Genomic DNA, 6,306 nt, shown 5'->3' with positions numbered 1-6,306 from the left:
TGTGTCACAATGTACATTGAGTTTTGAACCACTGAACTGCAGGAGCTCACCCACTACCTGCTCAGTCATTAGTTCATGCTGTAAAGTGATGGAATGCAGTGAAATTGCCAAGCCCAAACCAGTAGCTGAGCACCAGGTGAGAAGGCATGGCTAACCCAGGGAGCAGCTCAGCTGCAAGCAATACACTTGAGTGACTGAAAGAAGTGGAGCTTGAATCCACCCCTACTCACTCTCATTCAAGGGTTAATAGCTGAGAGAGTAGTATCTTTCTGGACAGAGGCTGTGCTTCTCTTGAGTTATCACTGGTTGATGGAAGGGGTGAGCCAATTTTCCTTCTTTATTACCTGTTATTGCTCTGTAGTGCCTGTATCCCATTCAAAGGCACTGCCATCACCTTCTTCTGCCTTCCTCTCCTGACTTCCTACATGTGGGGATGGAGAATTCTTATGCCCTAAGAAAAATTTCCTTGAAGATCTGCAATTCCACAATGTTCCCCTGTCCTTGAGGACGGATTCCCAGGGGGTTTTGTTGACAGACTCCCTAAAGGGCTGAAAATTGTCTTTCCTGAAATGTAGTGCCTTGATTTTACACTTTGTCTGCCCAGTACCTCTCAAGAGCATGAACTTCACTGTTGCACAGCCACTACAGCCCAGGCTTTCTCCAATCCTGACATCATCAATCAGTTCACTTGCATTAGTGAGCAACAAATCCAGCACTGCATCCCTCCTAGTGAGCCCCTCTATTACCTGACTCAGGAAATTATCCTCAATACATTCCAGAAGTCTCTTGGATTGCCTACTGTAAAGGCAACAGAACTAGCCAATGAGAAGGTCTTACAAATAGAAGGATGCTCACCTGTCTCCAAAGATCTAGCTTACAGAAAGACTCCACAAAGGAAAGATCCCTTGCTGGAGATCCTTCCCTAGTGGCAGTCAGCCCTTAAACAAAATCTAAGAGAGGTAGAGCCTGGCTCCACCCCTTCTGGTGGGACAGGTGAATTACCTTCACCTGTGCTTCCAGGACTGATGGGGTGTTCTCTCCAGGTGCTCAATCGGTGGTTCAGTCTGTGATTCAGAAGTTCCCATACACCTTCGTATACTGTAGAAAAAACATGCAATTCTGATTCCAGTTTGGTCAGGCTCCTTAGGCTAACAGTAAATCAGCCAGTAAGGAGCAAGTTCATACGCAGTCAAATAGTTCAAAATTGCATTGTAGAACTGAGTGATGTCAATCCTTTGTAACCCCCTGAGGTGTTATGGAACGATTACTGTTTACATTTGCTTAGATGTCATCAGATAAAATGCAGTAAGTTCATGAAAAGCATCATTAATATTACTGTTGCAGCTGGCTAATGTGATCCTCATGAAGGAGACATCAAATGACCAGAACAATATGCATGAATTCTCTCTTCTCCTACTGCAGTGTGTGGCAATGGGAAAGTTGCAGCTTTCCATTCTCCTGTAACGGCATAACCTGCTTCTTTAAATTTAACTTAGGCTATAATCACAGGTTTTAAAATCTTAATAGACAATACACCAAATCCTGAGTTACCATGTGGACAAGCAATGCTGAAACTCAGTATGCTTTGGACTGCAGAATATTTCAGCATTCCTTCCTACTTTAACTACTGCAAGAAGATTGGAACTGATCCATTCAGTGTTCTTGGGCTTGCAGTTTTGTCTTTGTTGCCATTCACAGCTTTGGGACACAATTTTCTACATATTAGTATAGGAAAAACACTCCTAATAATAGCCTATTCTAATTGGAAGTCAACACATTACCCTCAGAGAAGAGCTAATCTCTACCACAGGCATTACAATGTAATGCAAAGCAGATACAGACATTGAAAAGAAAGACTATTTCTAAGTCTACAGATCACACACCTCTGTCTCACTTGGTCGCTAGCATAACAGATGTTGTACAACTTTATCCTTTCATGCCTATCATATCAAGGAGATCTTTCAAGTGTGATACTTAGACAATTAAAACATAATATAATTACTGTATAGCTAGTAGTGCCAAAATTAATGATACAAAGTAAGAATCCAAAGAAAAAGTATTAATATTAAGATTGCTACCCACTACTGCTGTTTCACATGAGCACCACTGACACAGCTGTCACCAATCTTAAGAATATCAAGAGGGATTACAAGGAGCTGGGAGCAGTAGTGAAGAACTCAGGAGTTGTGTTTTTGTGATTTTTTGTTGTCAGTATTCCACATCAGAACATCATGTGGGCCAGTGGGAGTTAACGAGTTAATGTTCTGGTTCCATTTACTGCCTTTTATGGGCACTTTGAGTATCCTGATGGGAGGGGAGGTGGCATCCCCGGAGGACCTGGCGGGAAGAGGAAGTGGGGTGGAACTCCGGACAGGACCCAAGCGTCTGCCTCTCTTCCTCTGGCCCCGGTTCAGCCGTCTCTGGAGAAAAGCATACGTTTTCCCTCGCACTATCTTGGTTTGACTTGCATTTTGGATTCTCTTGTCTCTCTCGTTTTGTTTTATTTAAATTCAATAAGTTATCTTTCCTCCTCAGATCGTTGCCATTATGTTTTCTCTTCGTTAAAACTACCTGCCAGCTCTCTGCCCTCCCCTCTCTCCCAGAGCGCATGCAGCCTGGAGCCAGCCGGGTCATGGCAAACGGTTAGTACCCCTTCCTTTTTTTTTAATTTTTCCCGGGGCCTGTGCCCTCCCATCACGGACTTATATCTAAGGATAGCCCCATGACAACTATTGGTGGAGAATGTGGGCAATTATGGTTTTTTACTTCATCTTAAGAGCATTATATAGAGGACTAAGGACCCTTATGTTCCTTGGAACATATTGGTTCCTTTTAAGCTCTTCATACTCTGTTTCGGAGTTACAAATATCTATAGTCAGTTAAGGGCACTGATGGAGATACCTACCTGGTTCCTAGGCAGAAGATCCCCAATTTTTGAACTGATTCTTACACTTCAAAGATTGGAACAAAGATTATTGCCATCCCATGCTTCCATATCAGCCATCTGCCAATTGGCAGAAAGACTAGATAAAATGGAGAAGAGCCAGAACAGCAGGAGGAATTGTCCCTAGTAATCAATCGTGATGAACCCGTGGCAGTATCAGAAACACCCAATGAAGACTAGGACAACCAAAAGAACCTGCTGAAGGAGCTGGTCAAACTGATTAAAGACTCAGCTACCAAAGGCAAACACCTCCCTACTTGAGCAGTAAATTTATGTCTCGTGCTGCCCTATGGAGCTACTTACGTGAGCATGGAGAGGATATGAAGAAGTGGCATGATGAACCCACTCCACGGGTGAGAGAATTATAAAGCAGATCAACCACCACTGAAGTTGCTCCTGTTACTGCAAGTAACAAATAGAGGGACCCTGACTTCAGCCAGGGGGAGAAAAGGGATAACAGAGCGTATTGGACTGTGTGGATTCGATGGCCTGGCACATCAGAACCACAGGAATATAAAGCACTGGTGGAAACTGGTGCCCAGTGCACTCTGATGCCCTCGAGTTATAAAGGAACAGAACTGATTTATATTTCTGGAGTGACTGGAGGCTCTCAGGAATTGTCTGTGCTGGAGGCATAAATAAGCCTCATTGCAGAAGCATCCCATAGTAACTGGACAGGAGGCTCCATGCATACTTGGTATAGATTATCTTAGTATTTCAAGGATCCTAAGGGGTATAGATGGGCTTTTGAAATAGCTGCTGTCTGTCTTGTCTGGTGTGTCAGAAGACCCATCTGTTGCGGGGTTACTACAGGTAAAAGAGCAGCAGGTACTCATCGTTACAAAAACAGTGCACAGACAGCAGTACCGCACCAACAGGGATTTCTTGCTCCTCATTCATAAGCTGATTCGTCAGCTAGAGAGTCAGGGAGTGATAACCAAAACTCACCTTTTAACAGCCTCATGTGGCCAGTGCATAAAGCCAGTGGAGAATGGAGGCTGACGGTAGATTACTGTGGCCTGAATGAGGTCACACCCCCACTGAGCCCTGCTGTGCCAGATATGTTAGAACTCCAGTATGAACTGGAGTCAAAAGCAGCCTAATGGTATGCCACCACTGACATTGCCAATGCATTCTTCTTCATTCCATTGGCCACAGAATGCAGGCCAGTTTGCTTTTATTTGAAGGAGTGTTCAGTACACGTGGAACCGTTTGTTCCAGGGGTAGAAATACAGCTTGACTATTTGCCATGAGCTGATCCAAACCACACTGGAGTGTAGGTAGTTTTCTCATCAATCCTCCAGATTAGGGGAATGGGGAGGGAAAGGACTGACAGAATTAAGAAGAAATTGACAAATGGCTAAGGGAGTGGTTTTGGGAAAATGGCTTTGGCTACTTGTGTCATGGAACTAATTTTGAGAACTCTGGTTTTCTGGGAAAGGGTTTGTCTTTGTCAGACAAGGGAAAGATCATCTTTGTCAGCAAGATTTCCAGTTTAATTCCTCAAACCATCCCACTTTGAGGCTGACAATAGTAATGGATGCCCTTGACCTGGAGTAGAGTCACAGGCTAGTAAGACAGCACCTAAGGTTCAAGACACAGTAACTAATTGCTAAATCAGCGTCAGTGGGAGCCCAACTCAAGTGCCTGGGCACCAGTGTGCAGAGCATGGGGAATGAGCAGGAGGAGCTGCAGGTGTGTGTGTGTGTGCTTACTGGGCTGTGATTTTATTGGCATCATTGAGACATGGTGGGATGACTCTCATGACTGGAGTGTAGGAAAAGATGGGTATAAACTCTTTAGGAAAGACAGGCAGGGGAGAAGGAGAGGGGTTGTTGCCCTCTACATCAGTGAGTACCTGGAGTCCATGGAGTTCCACCTGGGAATAGACAAGGAGCTGACAGAAAGCTTATGGGTTAGAATTAAAGGGAAGGCAGAGGAAGCAGACATTGTAGTGGGGCTTTGCTATAGGCTGCCTTATCAGGAAGGCCAAGTGGATGAGGCTTTCTATAAACAGATAGGAGTAGCTTCACATTCACAAAACATGGTCCACTTGGATGGGGATAATCCCAAGTACAGATACAGATTGGGTGGAGAATGGTTTGAGAGCAGCCCTGAGGAGAACAATTTGGGGTGTCAGTTGATGAAAGACTCCATGATCTGGCAGTGTGGACTTCTAGCCCAGAAGGCCAATCATATCCTGAGTTGCATCAAGAGAAGTGTGACCAGCAGGTTGAGGATGGTGATTCTGCCCCTCTACTCTGCTCTTGAGAGACCCTACCTGGAGTATTGTGTCCAGTTTTGGAGCCCCCAACACAAGAAGGATATGAAGTTGTTGGAGCAGGTCCAGAGAGGGCCCTAAAGATAATCAGAGGGCTAGTGCATCTCCACTACTAGGACAGGCTGAGAGAACTGGGGCTGCTTGTAGCAGCCTTCCTATATTTGAAGGGGCCTACAGGAAAGATGGGGATGAACTTTTTAGAAGGGCATGTAGCAACAGGACAGTAGGAAATGGTTTTAAACTCAAAGAGGATAGATTTAGACTAGATGGTAGAAAGAAATTCTTTCCTATGAGAGTGGTGGAACAGGTTGCCCAGTGAGGTTTTTAAATGCTCCCTCCCTGGAAGAATTCAAGGCTAGGCTGGATGGGGCTTTGAACAACCTAATCAAGAGGGAAGTTGGAGGTGTTGGAACTAGATTAACTGAAAAGGTTAAATCCAAACCATTCTATAATTCTATGATTCTATAATTACTTTTTTTTTTTTCAGATGTTCACATGATTTTTGGGATTTCATTATCACTAGAGAAATAAGATGATATCTTGACAAAGTAGAACAGAACCAGGGAAGTTCTGTATGTTGCTTGATATTACTCAAGAGTAAGATTACAAATGATGTAGGTTGATGACTCTATCTCCATATCAAATGGCTAAAGCAAAAGTATAGATTTAAGGGTTCCTTCACTCCTCCCTGCAAAAGCACATCCAAAGGTACGCAGTTAGTTATGAAAAGTGAAAAAGCATTTTGCCAGCCTAAGTAGTCATCTGGCTGTTTTGTGCAGTGAACTTTTGGCCAGTGTAGTAATACCCATCCACATAATTGTGTGTGAAGATGTAACTGTGAGCAAGTCAGCAAAGAGTTTATCAGACTCCTTGATAGACCCTATCACTGTGCAACCTTGGGAGTCTGGAGTGTAAGACAGAGAGCAAATGGTAACTGTTTTTGTATTAGGGTAAACAGGAGCTTCTGTTTGTATGCATTGTAATCTTATCACACTTAAGAAACCTTTCATCCTTTATCCACTGTGCTTTGGGAGAAGCTAGGCCAATTAACTGATTAGAAGGACAGGAATTCCTAGCTTGT

Source organism: Meleagris gallopavo, chromosome 1 (genome assembly GCF_000146605.3).
Source record: "Meleagris gallopavo isolate NT-WF06-2002-E0010 breed Aviagen turkey brand Nicholas breeding stock chromosome 1, Turkey_5.1, whole genome shotgun sequence".
Taxonomy (NCBI): domain Eukaryota; kingdom Metazoa; phylum Chordata; class Aves; order Galliformes; family Phasianidae; genus Meleagris; species Meleagris gallopavo.
The sequence above is the reverse complement of the archived record's forward strand: the minus strand, read 5'-3'. Positions refer to the sequence as shown.